At 42.7% G+C, this 18905-nt stretch overlaps 1 protein-coding gene and 1 pseudogene across 1 annotated transcript in view; one reads left to right on the forward strand and one right to left on the reverse strand.

The window, feature by feature from the left end:
* LOC148015711 (keratin-associated protein, putative (DUF819)) overlaps nucleotides 1-18905 on the reverse strand; it is an 87153-nt gene that overhangs the window by 55829 nt on the left and 12419 nt on the right. The window lies entirely within an intron of this gene.
* Nucleotides 4334-5231, forward strand: LOC148015713 (uncharacterized; annotated as a pseudogene).

The raw sequence follows: 18905 nt of genomic DNA on the forward strand, positions 1-18905 counted from the left end.
AAACAGGCACCAGACTGTAGGGAACAGTGATGGACAGCAAGGGCTGAGATATTCTCCGCGAACGGGGTGTGGGCAGCAAGCTGATAACACCTAAAACCTGTAAAAACGAGATTGGAGGAAGAGTGGAGAGCTGGCTACCTGTGACAACTATTACCTTTTTGTTGATTTCTTTATTACATATTTTATTTGGTTTTTCTTTTTGGAAGGATCCCTCTTGAAATCTAAACGCCTGAGTTGCATGACCAGTATGTGAAATGGACAAGAAAGTCAGGTGAGTCAAGACTGGACAATTAAGGTCCAGTACAAGTCTGGAAGAGACTGTTGGCACTGTAGATTTACAAGCCTGGAAGAGACTTGTGAAAGTGTATATGGACAAGTGTGTTGAAGAACTAGCCTGGAAGAGACTAGTTCAAAGTGAAGATGGACAAATCTGCAAGAGATTAGTCCATGTGGGGTCATCAGTGGAAATTCACTTTCAGTTGAGCTACATTGTAAATTTGGATGTAGCCATAGTCTGCAAAGATGGTCAGAAGACTAGTAGGCATGCAATGGAAGCAACTCCTAAAATTTAGGGAGTTACTATTTTTGGATCCCAGAATCTGTTCGCGTCATTATCTTCATTTTTGCACAAGGATCAATCCTCTAGCCTATGCCGAGGTCAAATTCTGCACCGAGCATGGAGAATTTTAGACCGAAAGGTTTAAACAGGAAAATTGTTACATGTATGCCATGTGTCACAATTTGAGCATTAATTCCCAAAAGAGAGAGAGAGAGAGCGGCACAAAAAACGAGTTTCAATGCATGAGGGACTAAAAGGGGCTCATTTGAGAGGGATTGCTGCAGATGGAGAGCTCTTGAGGGCTGGTCTTCCTTGTCAATGTTGCACAGAGGGCTGAGCTTGCTTCCTACTCTCTCTTTCTCTCCCTGACAGTTTGGTTATGCTTCAGAATCAAGGGCCTTTCTTCTGATTCAGGTACAGCTGTGTGGGAATATGTTGTTTTTGCATGAGGAAACTTTACAAAACCTTCTAAGGTCCGGAAAGCTGCCACTTTTCTTAAGGACAATGCTAGTCAGTGGTGGAGTACACTGTTGATGCAAGGACAGGCTCCTGCCACTTGGACTTACTTCAAGCAAGTGTTTGCTTCTGCTTGGTTGACCAATGAATTTGAGATCGATGTTATGTCAGCTTGGCACAATTTGGATGCATCTAAATGCAAGGATCTGGAAGACTATAACAAGAAGTTTTGGGAGGCTTTACTTCCAGTCACTTCTTACAGGGTTGCGCCATTGACTCAGCAGATAGAGAAATATTGCTGCGGGCTGCCCAAGGAACTCCGGAATTATTGTACAAAGACAAAGGTCACCACTTTGACTCAGTTAATTGAGAATGCCACTACAAGAAATGCACTATTGTTGGGACAGTCAAGTGGTTTTGGGGGCAGCATTAAACAAGATAAATCTGAAAATTTTTCAGTAAAGAAGCCATTTGGTAAACAGGTTTCTCAGATTTCTCAAAGCACAAGTAAACCTTGGCAGTTCAAGAAGAAGCCAGCCAAGTTCTTTGGACAGCAATCAAAGGACGAGAAGAAGCCTTTTGTGTGCAAGTCTCTTGAAGAGAGAAAGGCTTTAATGGCTGAGAGGAAGTGCTTTATCTATGAGCAGACTGGTCATATTGCGTCTAACTGTCCGGACAAGAATAAGAGATCAGCTGATGATGATAAAGAGGACAGGAAAGGAAAGAAGCCCAAACCTTCAGCAGGTTTAGTGCCAGATATGCTGGGAGACAAGCCACACTCGGATGCTAATGAGCTCTGCAAAGCTTGGGGTAAAGTTAGGGATCAACGTGTACTCATTTTCTTTGATCGTGGAGCTAAGGCAAACTTTATCTCACCAAAGTTGGCTTCTGCTTTGGGCATCAGAGCAGATGAGATGGGCTACACAGCAGAGGCAGGGTTAACATGTCCTGGCCACTCAGAGTCTGTGACACCCATTCTTGGAAAGCTGCGTCTTCATGTACAGTCTTATGTTGATGCAGAAGAATTTTATATCATGCCACTTGAAGGCTGTGATGTCTTGTTGGGAATGCCATGGATGTTCAGAAAGCATGGTGTGATGGATGCCTTTAACAAGACACTGACTTTGGAACATAGGGGAAAGACTCATGTGCTTGATGTGAAGCTTAAAGGAGAGTCTATACCTGTTGTATCGGCTTCTGCCATTACATCTGTAATAAAGAATCATCTTTCTGCGTACTTGATTTTTGCACGTGATGTCAAGGATAATGATGAGTCAAATTTTTCTATGTTAGATAGAGACAGGTTTGCTTTCTTGTCTCAGTTCAGTGATTGTTTTTCTGACTCATTACCGTCACAATTACCACCAGAGAGGTCTAAGGATCATGCAATAGATTTGATGCCAGGCAGTAGCCCACCAAATAGATCTCCGTATAGGGTTAATGCAGCCCAACAGAAAGAGATATTGAGCCAGGTGAATGAGCTGCTAGAAAAAGGGCTGATTCAGCCAAGTTCATCTCCTTTTTGCTCACCAGTGCTCTTAGTGCACAAGAAGGATGGCTCTTAGCGCATGTGCATAGACTATCGAGCATTGAACAAGAGTACCATCAAGAACAGGTTTCCCATTCCGAGAATTGACGACATTCTTGACCGTTTGGAAGGAGCGTCAATTTTCAGCAGGATAGATTTGAAGAGTGGATACCATCAGATCAGGATTAAGCAAGAGGATGTGCATAAGACTGCATTTAGGACCACGTTTGGTCTCTATGAGTCCTTGGTAATGCCATTTGGACTTACTAATGCTCCTGCTACGTTTAATCGAATGATGGACAGGATTTTTCATCCATACAAGCAGTTTGTTGGTACATTCTTTGATGACATGATTGTCTTTTCAAAGAATGAACAGGAGCATAGAGAACACTTGAAAGCAGTCTTTAATGAGCTTATCAATGGCAAGAAGAGTGAGTTCTTCTTGGAAGAAATCCAGTTCTTGGGGCACATAGTGTCAAAGGATGGTATCCGAATGGATCCTGCTAAGGTTGAAGCCATTAGAACATGGCCAAATTTGAAGATCGTCCATGATGTTAGAAGCTTCTTGGGTTTGTGTTCTTACTACAGGAGGTTCATTCGCAATTTTGCAGAGATTGCTTCACCTTTGCATGCTTTACAAAAGAAAGGAGTCTCTTTCTAGTGGACACAGAAAGAGATTTCAGCTTTTAATCTTCTTAAAGAAAAGATGACTTCTAGTCCAGTGATCATCCTGCCAGATCTTAGGAAGTCATTTGTTGTCCAGTGTGATGCCTGTGGCAATAGCATTGGTGCAGCGCTAATGCAAGATGGCCGGGTAGTGGCTTATGAAAGCAGAATCTTGCGAGGGCCAGAGAAGACTATGCAGGTCTATGAGAAAGAATTGCTGGCTGTGATTCACGCGCTTTCTTGTTGGAAACACTACCTACTTGGGGCAGATTTTGTTGTCCAAACAGATCATCAGACATTGTGTTATTTCTTAACTCAAACTAAGCTGTCAAAAAAGCATATGCGTTGGGCAAACTTTTTGTCAATGTTCCATTTTCAGATTGTGCATGTGGAAGGCAAAAAGAATGTTGTGGCTGATGCTTTGTCAAGGAAGCCACAAATTTCAGTTGTGTCAATTCCTTATCATCATGAGCTTGATGATATGAAGGAACAATATGCTGATGATGAAGATTTTGCAAGGATCTTTGATCAGCTTGTCAATGGACAACATCATGAGCATTATCTTCTCAAGGATGGTTTCATGTTGATGCATGGTAGACTATGTGTGACTATGCCATTGAGACGGAAAGTTATGACAGAGAGTCATTCTCCACCGTATGCAGGGCATCGTAGTATTGATGCAGCAGTCAAAACAGTAGAGACATTCTTTTATTGGCCTACTTTGAGAAGAGACGTGGATGCTTTTGTGCGGCAATGTTTGATTTGCCAGAAGATCAAGTTTGACAGGCAAAAAGCACCAGGGCTTTTACAGCCATTGCCTATTTCAGATAAACCATGGGAAAGCATAGCTATGGATTTTATCTTTGATCTTCCAAGGACACAGACAGGAAATGATGGGATATGGACTATTATTTGCAGGTTTAGCAAACACGCCCATTTCATTCCTATTAGGAAGAAGATAAAACCAGATCAGATGGCACGTTTGTTTATGTGCAATGTCTTCAAGTATCATGGTATGCCACAATCTATTGTCAGTGACCGTGATCCACGGATGACAAGTCTATTCTGAACAGGCATATTTGAGAACATGGGTACAACACTTAAGTTCTCATCGTCATTTCATCCACAGACTGATGGACAGTCAAAAGAGGCAAATTCTACTGTCTTGGATCTGCTTAAGTGCTATGTGTCAGAGCATAAGTCAAAGTGGAAGCAGTATTTGCCTTTGGTCGAGTATACATACAATAATACTGTGCATTCGTCAACAGGCAAAGCCCCTTTTGAAATTGTTGAAGGTGGTAAAAAGGTTCCTCCCATTTTGCATACAAAGGATAAGATCTTTCAAGCAGATCAGTATGTGCAGAGTATGGATGAAATGTATCAGAAAGTTAAGCATGCCCTTGAAAAGACTCAGGCAAAGCAAAAGAAAGCTGTTGATCATCACCGTCATGAATTGATATTTTCACTTGGTGATTGGGTACTGTTGCGGTTTGAAAAGGCATGCTTAAAGAAGCGGAAAGGCAAGGAAAGTCTTTTCACTAAGCTTAGTATGCGATACTATGGGCCTTTTCAAGTAACAGAGAAGATTAGTGATGTCAGTTATAGGCTGAAATTGCCTGACAATTGGAAGATTCATAATGCTTTCCATGTAAGTCTTCTTAGACCTTATGTGGGTGATTGCCAGAAGATATGCCAACTGAGGAACAACCCGAAGTTGAGGAACTTGATGAAATTCTTATTCCAGAACAGGTATTGGCACACAAGGAAAGGAAAGTGAAAGGCAAAGTTGCTAGAAGGTATTTGGTTAAGTTCAAGAACTATCCAGCAACAGATGCTAAGTGGATGGATGAAGGTGAACTTGCAAAGTCACCTAATGTGTTGGAACTTTACCTTGAAGCATTTCGCTTGCAACCTACCTTGACCCCTTGTATCTCTAAGCTGAAATAGATTGTCAAAGTGACAATTGCTTAAGAAAGAAATTATGTACAGAAACAGATTTTGTACAGGTTAACACTTATTGTGTTCATATGGTTTTCTCAGTGCTAAAGAAGTGAGTATTGCTTGCAAGAATACAGTTTTTACTTCTATTGAATTGAATACATGTTGTAACAATGGTTACTCGATCGGACATGTATTTTGTGAATTGACTCAGTGGGGATATCATTTTGATGTACCGGCCACTAGATCTCTAGTCAGGGTAATGTGGAGTCATCAAATGAGAATCTGCCACTATGGGGATATCATTGTGGTGTATCGGCCACTATATCTGGAAACAGTGATGTGGAGTCACATGATGATAGTCTGCCATGTTTCACAGTTAGAACATACATGTGTTAACAATGTGTTCAGTTCACAATGTTGACTGATAGCATGTATGTGTATGTGTTGTACATGTACTGCCAAGTGTAAGTTCACTGGGTTAGCTGGAAGCATGTATGACATTCATGCAAACGAGGACGTTTGCGATTTCGAGAGGGAGATATGTCACAAGACTCTGACAACTATTACCTTTTTGTTGATTTCTTTATTACATATTTTATTTGGTTTTTCTTTTTGGAAGGATCCCTCTTGAAATCTAAACGCCTGAGTTGCATGACCAGTATGTGAAATGGACAGGAAAGTCTGGTGAGTCAAGACTGGACAATTAAGGTCTAGTACAAGTCTGGAAGAGACTGTTGGCACTGTAGATTTACAAGCCTGGAAGAGACTTGTGAAAGTGTATATGGACAAGTGTGTTGAAGAACTAGCCTGGAAGAGACTAGTTCAAAGTGAAGATGGACAAATCTGCAAGAGATTAGTCCATGTGGGGTCATCAGTGGAAATTCACTTTCAGTTGAGCTACATTGTAAATTTGGATGTAGCCATAGTCTGCAAAGATGGTCAGAAGACTAGTGGGGATGCAATGGAAGCAACTCCTAAAATTTAGGGAGTTACTATTTTTGGATCCCAGAATCTGTTCGCGTCATTATCTTCATTTTTGCACAAGGATCAATCCTCTAGCCTATGCCGAGGTCAAATTCTGCACCGAGCATGGAGAATTTTAGACCGAAAGGTTTAAACAGGAAAATTGTTACATGTATGCCATATGTCACAATTTGAGCATTAATTACCAAAAGAGAGAGAGAGGGCAACACAAAAAACGAGTTTCAATGCATAAGGGGCTAAAAGGGGCTCATTTGAGAGGGATTGCTACAGATGGAGAGCTCTTGAGGGCTGGTCTTCCTTGTCAATGTTGCACAGAGGGCTGAGCTTGCTTCCTACTCTCTCTTTCTCTCCCTGACAGTTTGGTTATGCTTCAAAATCAAGGGCCTTTCTTCTGATTCAGGTACAGCTGTGTGGGAATATGCTGTTTTTGCATGAGGCAAGAGCCTCCTTTCTCCAAGAACAGGAGCAGTTGTATGCTGTCCCAGCAGGGACAGGTGAGGGTGGTAACCTCACCAAGCAAGTGTCTAAAACAGCGTTAAATCAGTTCTGATTCTGGATTGTTCAGAGGTCATTTCAGAGCCCAATTGATGTCAGAATCAAGGGGCACTTGGCCCAGATGATGCAGGACAGTGCAGGGAACAATATGAGCTGAGAACAGGTGTCAGAACAGGTCTGAACCAGTAATTACAGTGGGCTCAACAGTACAAGGAACAGTATGAGTTGTAAACAGGTTTCAGAACAGGTCTGAACCAGTAAATACAGCAGGTTGAAATGGTCAATTCTGCACTCCAACCAGAAGATTCAGACTTGGGCAAAGTTTCCCCTCCTGGTCAACTTGATTTGGGTCAATAATTGTACTGTTATGCTGTCAAATTTCACCCAGGATAGGTGAAAGACAGCCCATTGTACTTTCTCTTTTTAAAAATAAAGAAATACCGCAAGGGGCGCCTAACTTAGGGGCCAACAGGGTGTATGTGTTGCAACAGGAGCATTCTAGCTTCCTGTATGTCTTCTTGATTCTGTGTCTTTAAGTTCAGGTAAAGTGGGCCACTGTTAAATTGGGTGAAAGCATTTATGTATTTTTGGTTGTACACTACCGCCCTTCCCAATGAACAGGCCGGTTACACTGCCAATTTATAGAAAATTAGGGTTCTAGATCCTCTCCCACTTAACTCTCTCGATCCACTCCCCGTTTTAGGGTTTTGGCTAAAATAAGCCTAAAATAAGCATGTTTTGGGGCTATTTAAGTGGTTTAAGTGGCTAAGAGCAATTCTTAGCACAACACCCTCTCTCAAGCCCAAAATAGGGCGAGAAAAGTAGGCCAGCCTAAATTTCAATTTACCCCACCCCAAAGCAGTCAGGGCATCGGACAAAGGGTACGGTGCACGTCAGCTGCCCAGTGGCCTACCAAGACTACAGAGGTGATAGTTATCTTACCAAGGGATCCCAAGTGATCACCCCAGAGAGCCAAGGCATCGGACCAAGGGTGCTCGGCGACTGCCCAAGGGCCTACCAAGTCCTACGAAGGCGGATAGAATCAATGGACTTTTTTTTTAATGTTTTGAAAATACATAAGTAATATAGGGGCAGCGGCCGATTAAGTGACTGATGGGAAAAGATAAAGAGAGTTTTAAACCCAAGTCAAGCACAAAACTAGCAAATCAATCCCTCACATTGACTAGAATAAGTGCCTAAGGCTGAGAATAAGTGTGTGTATGTGCCAATCATGTGGTGAATATGTGGAAAGGCGAAAAAAAAGAATGGTGGGCTTAGCTAGACAAGCAAAACAAGCAAGCGAGCAAGGGTAGGAAAATTACCGTTAGGAGAATTGCCATGTGTTATGCTACGAATATGGTGGATCCTAGAGTCGACCACTCCAAAAGACCGAAAAGCGATAAATGCGCACAGATGCATGTTTACATGAACAGAATGCCAATACTGGGGTAATGCAAAGGGAGATGCAAGATGTCATGCTCATGCAATATGCTATGCAACGGTGCCACTAGGACAGTGCCCTCGCAGGGGAAGTGTTCACTTGTCCAAGTGCCCTTTTATAATCAGGCCATCTTGATAGTGCGGATAAAGTTACAAATGCCCATAATACAATACAAAAGAATAAGTGAATGTAATGTCTAAAAAACTATAAACATCATCACTCTCACGATCAAGAGTAAGAGCCGCCCCCTCTCAAACTGGAAGGGAAAGCAAGAGGGAAGCACCCTCTCCCCCGTCAAGCTGAAGAAGTAGGGGAGGGTGTACCCAAGCCGATCCTGGGTAGCAGGTACTGAAGAACCGACCGGTTGACCGCTTTGGTCAACATATTTGCAAAATTATCTGATGAAGGCACAAACTCTAGGCGAATAGTGCCTAGCCCAACCTGCTCTCTGGAAAAGTGAAAGTGGACTCCCACATGTCGTGTCCGTGGTGTGATGATCGGATTGCCCGCAAGGGCAGTGGCACTCTGGTCGTCGCAGTAGACAACTGTGGGAGAGTCACATGAAAAATGAAGCACTGCCAATAAACTCCTCAGATAGATGGCCTCGGTGGTACTATCGAAAAGAGCCCGGTACTCAGCCTCGGCCGTGGAAGCCACCACTATCCCTTGCTTACGTCTAGACCAAGAAATGGGAGTCATACCCAAGGTAAGGAGGTAGCCACCATAGGAACGCCGAGTATCAGGATCTCCTGTCCAATCAGAATCAGTGTATCCCTGCAAACATAAACCAGAACCATATGTCAAGCCATAAGAAAAAGTACACCGCAAATAACGCAACACACGAAGACATGCAATCCAATGTGACCTCCTAGGTGCTATGAAATATTGACTAAGTATGCTAATTGAGTAAACTAAATCTGGCCTAGTGTGAATTAACCAAATAAGTTTTTCTACAACAGAATGATAGGTGTGTGCATCGAATGGCTATTTTAAGGTATCCTTTGTCAAGTGGACAGCAGGATCAAGAGATGTGGCCACTAGCCATGTCTAATCCGAAGTGTACTATTCCACAAGCTGAAGTGCGTACTTCTGCTATGACACAAAAATACATCCTCCACAATGAACTACCTCCATCCCCAAAAAATAGGACAACAAACCAAGGTTGTCATTTCAAATGTAGCTTTAAGCTTAGCCTTAATTTCCGCTATGGCAGCAGAATCTGGACCTGTGATAAGTAAGTCATCATCGTATAGCAGGATATGGCTAACCCCCTTTGGTGTGGATCGAACATATAAGTTCGGGTCATAAGAGGTAGAATGGAATCCATGAGTCTGTAAGAACTCATCCATTCTATGAAACCAAGACCACGGCGCTTGTTTCAGCCCATAAAGAGCTTTTTTGCAAGTGGAATACCTTATCCCTAGAGTTCCTTCAAGGAAAGCCCGGTGACTACTCCACATAGACTTCCTCCTCCAAGTATCCATTCAGGAAGACACTCTTAGCATCCATCTGATGTATCGGCCAACCATGGTGAGCGGCGAGCGCGAGTAGCAACCGAAAGGAAGTCAAATGTGTAGTAGGGGCAAAGGTCTCTTCATAATCAATGCCATGCTTCTGTCGAAACCCTTGCACTACAAGGCGAGCCTTGTACTTGTCTAAAGTTCCATCAGCTTTTAGCTTTGTTCTAAAAATCCACTTTGTCCCAATGACTTTCTTGTGACTCGGGCGATCCACCAATATCCAAGTCTCATTTCGGTCAATACTCTCTAGCTCCTTTTCCATGGCCTCTCACCATTGAGGATGCTGAAGAGCCTCCTGCCATGTATCTAGCTTAGAATGCGCTATGTAATCAGTTGTAAACAGCGTTGCAAATGATGCCTGAGGAGCAAGCCGGGTAGATCTTCTAGGTCTCTCCCAAGAGGAATCCGATGGTAGGATCCCCAAATTCCGCATGGTCTGCTGGTACCAACGAGGTAATGGGTCTCGGGAAGGGGGACTCGGAGCTGAAGAAACTGCAGAAATGTCAGGAGCGGGACGTAGACCAGGCTCTGTAGGCACGATCTCGTATGATGTGGAAGAAGAAAACCGATCGGAATCTGGTAAAGAAAACTACACTATATCCCTCTCGTCAAAAACGACATCCCGCCTAACGATCACCTTGTTTGTCCGAGGATCGAACAAACAATAGGCTTTCACTTCAGAGCAATATCCCATAAAAATAAGGAGATCATCTCGGGGATTAAGCTTACCTATCTTGTCATCAAGCGTGTGTGTGTACGCACGACACCCGAAGACTCTGAAATGGGAAATAACAGGCCGAGAGCAAAAAAATGTCGCATACAGGTTCTTCTGAGGAAGAGCTGCAGTTGGGCACCGGTTGAGGATGTACGCCGAAGTGTTAACAGCCTCGACCCAAAGGGACTCAGGAAGCTCTGTTGTGAACAACATAGAGCGTGTCATTTCCATGATGTGCGGTTCCTACGTTCTACGACTCCATTCTAAGAGGGGAAGTTGGTAGAGGTGAGCTGGCGAGAAATGCCATGCTTTTGTAGAAACTCGGAAAACTCATGGGAGATAAATTCACCACCGCTATCACTCCTCATGCACCCGACACGATGACCAATCTGGTTATAAACCAGCAACACCCAAGCAGAAAAATATGTGAAAGCATCTGACTTATGCTTGACGAAGTACACCCACATGTATCGAGAATGATCATCTACTATCAAAAAGAAGTACAACGCGCCGCCATTCAAAGCGGCAGTGGATGTTGGCCCGCAAAGATCAACGTGAATAAATCTAAGGGGCTCCTCAACTCTATGTGTAGACTGTTGAGGAAATGGGATACGGTGCTACTTCCCAAGCTGACAGGCTTTATAGACATCTTGAGCTAGCTTCAGGCATGGAAGGCCCTCAACCAGCTCACGGAGTGACAACTCATAAAGTGAGTCATAACCAAGATGTCCTAAGCAAAAATGCCAAAGACGCTCATTGTACATAGACTCCCGAGATGTGACTAAGGCCTGGAAGCTATGAAAGTCGGCTCGGTGAGAAAATGAGTCATGTGGTATAGGCCATTAGGCTATGCCTCACCGCAAGCAATTAGTAAACCAATCTGAGAGTCAAGGACCTCGACTGTGGTCGCTGTAAAGAAAACTACTCGCCCCAACCGGCAAAGCTACTGAACAAATAACAAGTTTACCCCAAGCTAAGAGACATGATATACATTGTCCAGCAAAGCCAGATCCAGATCCTTGTCAGTGGCAAAACTGACGCAACCTTGAGCTTGAATCTTGACCGGGAAGTTGTTTTCCGCACAGACCTGCCCGACTGTAGAGGCTCGAGTACGGAAAATGTCCTCTATAGGAGTCATGTGATGTGTAGCTCCACTGTCCATAATCCAAACTGGAGCTAAAGTGCTTGGCTGTGACGAGTGGGCCTCTGCAGTAACCTTGTCAGGAGGCAACTCACAGATGTGAACGAGACTTGCATCGGATGTCCCTACGAAGACAATGTGGATCTCTGCAGACCAGTCAGACAAGCCCTCTGGAGTTGAGAACGTTGTCGACTAAGATGGTTGTGCGGTGGCAATGTGAGTCTCGCCTTTAAACTGCCCCTTGCCATCACCTTGCCTCCCCTGCTGGGGGTTGCCCGACTGAGGGGCAGGGGTCTGAGACTTAGGTTTTAGTGTTGTGCCTCGTGCCTTTGATCGACACTCGTCATTAAAATGGCCAGCCTTTTGACAATGTTGACAATACCTATTCTTTTTAGCTACATTCTGCCACCCTCATTTAAGTTGTGACTGGGAGTTTCCTTGAGAATCCCCAGATTGATTTAGCTTTTGAGTTTGATTTTCATTTTGAGTGGAGGTTTGGTTTCGTTTGTCCTTTCCTTGTTGCCCTTTCTGAGAATGAGCAAGAAGAGCCCCCTCTGAAAAGGAATTCATATGAAACTGATCGAACAACCATCCGTAACGCAACAGCTGACACTTAAATTCATAGAATGAAAGCATGGTAGGCTTTGAAACTATTCCTTCCACAAAATTGAAGTATTTCTTGGAGAGTTTATTTAGGAACAATGTGACCTGATGGAGAATTCAGCGAGGAAACGCCAATACTCAGCCAACTTGACTTTCAAGTCATCCCGGTCAGTGATTTTGAAAAGCTGAAGCTCATGGTCAAGATTAATACGACGCGTCCTATCCCAAGCCGCATAGTGGTCAATCAAGTATTCCCACTGCTCTAACACTAAGTCAAAATACTGAAGCTGAGAATGAAACTCAGGTAATAAGCCCTACATCAACTCGACAATAGCGGAGGCATTCCTAGCCTTTCATGAGTGAAGTCTTGTCATTAAATGCATTCTTGGCAGAAGATGAGCTAGAACCATGAGCTATCGGGTAGGTGGTGTAAGATGATGGTGGGAAAGATGATGGAGATAGGGGTGTCTGATAAGAGAAAGAGAAAGGGAAAAGAGGTGGGTAGACAGAAGGAGGTTGTGAGTGTCCAATGAGTACCGATTGATACGGAGGCACTGGAACATGAATGTTTCCATAAGGTGCCGGTGTAGATGGAGACACTGGGACATGGTAGCCTTGTGCGAAGTGAGGCTAGGACACAACAGGATGACCAGAAGGTCCACTAGGCAATGCCATGGAGGCAAACTGTGGAGGCAACTAATCCACACTCGAGAGAGACTGAGTGGGATACCCAGCCTGCAATGATCCCGAAAGTGTATATGAGGTAGATGGAACACCACCCGACTGAGAGAAGGATGTGCCTATGTTTCCGTGACCCCCCGGTGTGATGTGCGGTGCGACATGAGGTGTTTGAAATGAAAATGTAAATGGTGTAAATGGAAGTGGTGAAGCAACGGAAGAATGTGGTGGGATGGGTAGGTTTTGAAAGTGAGATGTATGAGGTGCAAATTCTTTTTATTCATTTTTATCATTTAAAGATTGAAAATGAAATTGTGAAGATGATGATGCACCATGTAATGAAGTGAAAGGAACACCAAAGTCATTCTGATTATGTGAAGTAGACGGAAAAAAAGGACAGAAAAAGAGGTACCTGAACGCATTATTTGCTGACGTGGCAGACTGTACGACAGTAGTGCAGATGATCCGCAGTCAGTCGCCAGGCAAAAATAGCAGCAATCAGCATGTGGAGGGCTGGAAACAGGCGCCAAACTGTAGGGAACAATGATAGACAGCAAGGGTTGAGATGTCCTCCGTGAACGGGGTGTGGGCAACAAGCTGATAACACCTGAAACCTGCAAAAACGAAATTGAAGGAAAAGTAGAGGACTGGCTGCCAATTTATAGAAAATTAGGGTTCTAGATCCTCTCCCACTTAACTCTCTCGATCCGCTCCCCGTTTTAGTGTTTTGGCTCAAATAAGCCTAAAATAAGCATGTTTTTGGGCTGTTTAAGTGGGCAAGAGCAATTCTTAGCACAACAAGCTCGTATGCATGATGGTGCGCATACCATCACCCTCTTACAACCCTAAGGTTTAAGGGTTGCATAGTAGCCAAAAACGTCAAAAACGTTTAGAAACAAAACATCATAAATGTGTTTCGTAAGTTTCTTTCAAGAGGGGGTAAAATAAGAACCACATGTTTTTTTATATGCAGATTTTTAATAGTTTTGACTAGGGAAAGAGATTCTAAACCTCTATTAAACTCTCTCCTAAACAAAGAATGGCCAATTGAGCTTGAGTGATAATAGAGTCAATTGAGAATAATACATTATACATTACATATCCATTATCCATTATTGGCATGTCACTTATGTCAAAGTTAGTCTTTTGACAAGCTATACTATGGTTTAAAACTCAAACATTATAATTCATACATATCATACAAAGAAAATTGAAATTAACATGTAAATAGCCTATCTATAATATGGACTGAGTCAACTTACAACATCATGATTCTCATTTCAAAACAAACTGATAAAATGTCAAAATCAAGAATGAGTCATAATATGTCATAAATAAATCATACATGAGACTAAAGTCGTATAATATTCAACTCTCAAGACAAGAATAGACACTAGATTTACAAAGTCCAATAACTAAACAAAATCACCAAAAAAATCACTCTCTCGTTCAAAATCTTGAGCCCTCATGAGTCATTACACATCATCATTGTGTTTAACATTGCCCAATAGTTTTTGTCCAAAAAACCATGTTTTGGGTACCAACTCACACAAAAAAAAACACCCACATTTTTTACTCTTAGAAACGTTTCGTACTTTAAGAAACGTTTTGTAAATTTCAAATTCAAAGAAACATGTTTCTTAGCTACTATGAAGAGTTGTACCTTGTACTTGTACCTTAAACTTCAGATTATTGTATTGGGTGTCGTGCTCTCACACTCTACACTATCTACTCTACTCTCAACTAAGCTTTAATGAGTTCCTTCTCTTACAGCACACTTCTTCTCGGGTCTCTGCATGGAGGGTTCTAGAGCTGAAGTGGTATAGAAGTGTTCGAAGTCATCTTCCCTCTGTGAACTCAATTCTGATGATGAGCTCTCCAATCAAAAGCATAGGTTTCTTCAATGAGTGTCTAGCTCTGATACCATGTAAATGAATATTCATCTATGCTCAATGCAGCAAACACACTATGCAAAGGTGAAATACTAACCCCAAACTTATGTGTCTCAAGGACCCAAACAAAGAGCGTGAACCAGAGAGTGTCATACTTTGACAGATTCCAAAACACAGTAGACAACCTCTTCTATGTCCAGCAGTAGCAAACGCAATAGTATCATGCTCGACCAATGACGGGGATGGGCAACAAACAGTTGAGTCCTGTTAGGAAAACATCAAGCAACAATTATAGCACCAAAATGCAACAACAGATAATGACATGGCAATTGTATAGCAGGGCAAAACAGCAAAACACAGCAGATAATGATGTCGCCAGCAATAGGCAACTACTAGAGGTGAAACACACACTGATTAGGCTCCCACAGCAGTAAACACAGCCATGCACATTTTGGACAGTGGAAATGGCTAGAGAAGGTGGACAGCAACAAAACACTACCAATTGGTAGGTAGACGCAGACTGATCGGCAGTCACCAACAGATGTAGAGGGCTAGACAGCATGCACTAGATGTAGATAACAATGAGCAATAGCTCAAACTAAGATATCCCCCATGAGCGGGGTGTGGACAGCAAATGCACTAACAATCTGCAAAATAGGATAGGGGCCGAGTGGTGGGCAGCCTATCTATTTATAGATGGATGGGTCTTTCCAAATTAGGATTTGGCTTATGGGACACAAACACTCTCTAGGATTGCATTTCTTTTAAATGAAAGTTTGGTAATTTTGAGTTTTGGGACTGTAACTAAGAGCTAATTAAGTAATAATGCATTTTTTAGCTCAACACATGAACCCTACACAAGGTCATAGATGGAGAGCTGCAGAGCAAACGCATGTGCACCATAAAATGGTGAGCGAGACACAATCTGCAAACCAAGGATGGCAAGCCACTAGGTGGTGACTGTTGAAGATGCCATGGCTGAGATGGTTGGAGTGACGGTAGCTGCAAGCAGTATGCAGTAAGGGACTCCACATGTTGGAGCCAATGGTGGAATTGATGAGGCAGTTGTGGCGAGGCTGGCCTCTGATACCACTCTTGGATCGAATGTGCAACTCAACAAACACAAACTGGAGTAGAGAGTGAGAGTAAGAGTGAGAGTGAGAACAAACACACACAAAAGTGTGCAATAATACCTTCTCAATAATTAATCACAAGAATGAAAGTACAAAATACAACCCTAAGGTCATATAGACCTACACACTAACATGTGTTCACACAAGGAAGAAAACCTCTCCTACACAAGAGGGTAAAAAAAGACTATGGATAAGGTGCATTCACACCAAAACAACTCAAAGGAAAATATAAGGTGTATTTAATACTTCCATCTTCTTCTGAGACTTTCAAAGCCACTAATGGGCTGCTGCTACCTTTCAGGATCCATCTCAATTGTGACACACTCATCACTCTCGGACACCTCTGCACGAGTCCCAGAAATATGTAGGTTCAAGACCCCGTATTTGTATCATTTATACTTTGATTCCTTCGTTCTCATTCAACATTCTGCAAAGTGTGTTTCTATGTGTTGTCGTACACTTTGCCTTTCTCTATGTTTGATATGCCATTTCTTTATGAGTTAAGGCTATATGCTTTGCACGCATCATCTAGGATAGCCTTGCTTTGCACACGAGATGTAGGCTACCATGCAAGACAGTGCTAATTGGACAAAGGGTGCTCGTTGGCATACCAAGATCTGCAAAGGCAATGAAACGGCTTTGAACTATCTTTTTCATTTTTGTTTTTTCTTCTTCTTTTTTTGGTATAAAACAATACCAAAGAAACCGCCCACACAATCCCTCCCCTCCCCCCAGTTGCAAGATAACCTTCCACACTGGAGGCATGATGGTGGCAACCAACCAAATCAAGGGCATTGGAGATCTCACAATCACACTACCATTGGTCAACCATCATAGTTTACACCATTCTCAACTTGCAAGGGGATGTCAAACCGGTTGTTTGTGGACCTTTGATGAACTTCAATCCTCAAGCCCAACTCAACTTTGTAGAGACATCAAAGATTGAGAGCTTGGTCCACCTTCATAAGTTTCCCACTAATGAGGCAACCACCAAGGCCCACCCTACACAACCTTATGGCCATACAACTGTTTGGATTGTGGATAGAGGGGCCATACATCATATGACCCCACTCAAAGCCATATTTATCACCGACAACTCTAAGGCTAGGAATGTCTAATGCGGAAACAACTTCTTTGCCAAGTTTTAGGGCATTGATTGCATCAAGTTTGATACTAACAAAGACTCAAATCTCGCTTCATTGGACTATGTGTACAATGTCTCCCAAATGGGAGTGAACTTTGAAACTGTCCATTAGCTTTGTCACTTGGGGAGAGCAGTGTTTTTTACAGCAACAATCAAGGTGTTAGAGAATATTGTTAGTCCATGTGTGAGTTTGTGCAATACTTGTGGGTTGTGTACCAATCGTGATGTGGGCTCCATTATTTGCGCCTGCTTTTATGTGGCCAGCCTACAAAGTGTGTGAACTCTTGACAACTACATTTTGGGCTGAGTTTTGGGCCGTGCTCTCACTCTGCATCTCTTCTTTTCTTCATCTTCTCTTCATATCTTGTACAAGGGCACCTCCCTATTGTTCCACTGATGATAAGCTTCATGGTTTTGACTATCTCACTTAGAGTGCCATGAAGAAAGCATGGTTTTTGCAAAAGCACCTATGGTATGTTACGTCAAGAGCTAATATGCATCCCAAAATGCTAGATTCCATTCCATCATATTGCGACCAAGACAAGTACGAGGAACCAGTTTTTACTTGGGAGTTAAAAGATGCTTGAGCTTATTCTACTCTTCTCAAGTGCATTTCTAAAGAGGTCCTTCGTTGCATCCTTTGACGTTCGAATGGGTACTAATAGGATTGATCACAGTGGTCATCAAGTAACTCAGTGCAAATACACTAAGGGTACTTCGGGATTAGGGCAACCAAGTCCTATTTCTAGAACTCAAGGCCCTATTGTGCATTTTCATTGTGTGATCACCACTCTTAGACTCTTGGCCCATTGGCCAGTCCGGGATGGTATAGCCTGGTGGTATGGGACACCAATCCTTGGGATGTGGTCGTGACCCATAATGTTGCTAGCTCCCAAGCTCGAGGATGAGCCCTCTTGGCTCTATGGCTAGGGGATGAGTATGATGTCCAATCCCTTTTATTTGTGGATATAGCTTGTGTCGTGTCTTGTGTGCAGGTTGGATCCTAGGGGGATGTTTCAGTGGTATCAAAGCATCAACCTACAATTGGATGCGAGATTCATTTATGTGCACAAAACCACTTTTGCTCACGGAACTGTGATGGTTCAAGTTGTGGCTTATGAGAGTCGAATTTTCCACGGTGCAAAGAAGAATTTGCAAGTCTATGAGAAAGAGCTTTGGGCTGTAATTCATACACTATTTACTTGGAAACATTACTTGTTGGGGGCTGATTTTACAATGTAGACAAACCATCAAACTTTGAGGTACTTTCTAACGCAAACAAAGTTATTAAAGAAGCATATAAGATGGGTAAATTTTCTCTCAATGTTTCATTTTTAGATTGTACATATTAATGATAAAAAGAATGTTGTGGCTGATGCACTTTCACGTAAGCCGCAAATTTCAGCCGTCAACATGATTTATCACACTGAGTTGCATGCCATGAAGGAACACTATGCTGCTGATTTGGATTTTGCTAATGTATATGATCAACTTTGCAATGGCCCACAGACATGAGCACTGTGTGCTGAGAGATGGATGTCTGATGATATGCATGGACAATGATGTGTTACAAAGTAGTTGAGGCCTAGAGTTATCACTAAAAGTCATGCTCCTCTGTATGCAAGACACAAAGGTATTGATGCCACATTCAAGGCAGTAGAGCATTTCATTTATTGGCCAATTTTGAGGCATTAAGTAGAGCAATTTGTCAAGACATGCATCATATGTCAGAAGGTAAAGCATGATAGGCAAAAGATGCCAAGCTTGTTGCAGTCCTTGCCTATTCCACATAGCCCTTGGCAGAGCATTGCAATGGATTTTATTTTTGAGCTTCCTAAGACACCTAAAGGGAATGATGGATATGGATTATCATTTGCAAATTTAGCAAACAGGCCCATTTTACTCCTATGAGGAATAAAATAAAGGTTGATCATATGACACAATTATTTGTGCAGCACATCTTTAAGTATCATGGTATGCCAAAGTTGATCATCAATGATCGAGACCCT

The sequence above is a fragment of the Lygodium microphyllum genome, chromosome 24 (assembly GCF_053477565.2).
Source record: "Lygodium microphyllum isolate KBCC chromosome 24, Lygodium_microphyllum_v1.1.10, whole genome shotgun sequence".
Lineage (NCBI taxonomy): Eukaryota > Viridiplantae > Streptophyta > Polypodiopsida > Schizaeales > Lygodiaceae > Lygodium > Lygodium microphyllum.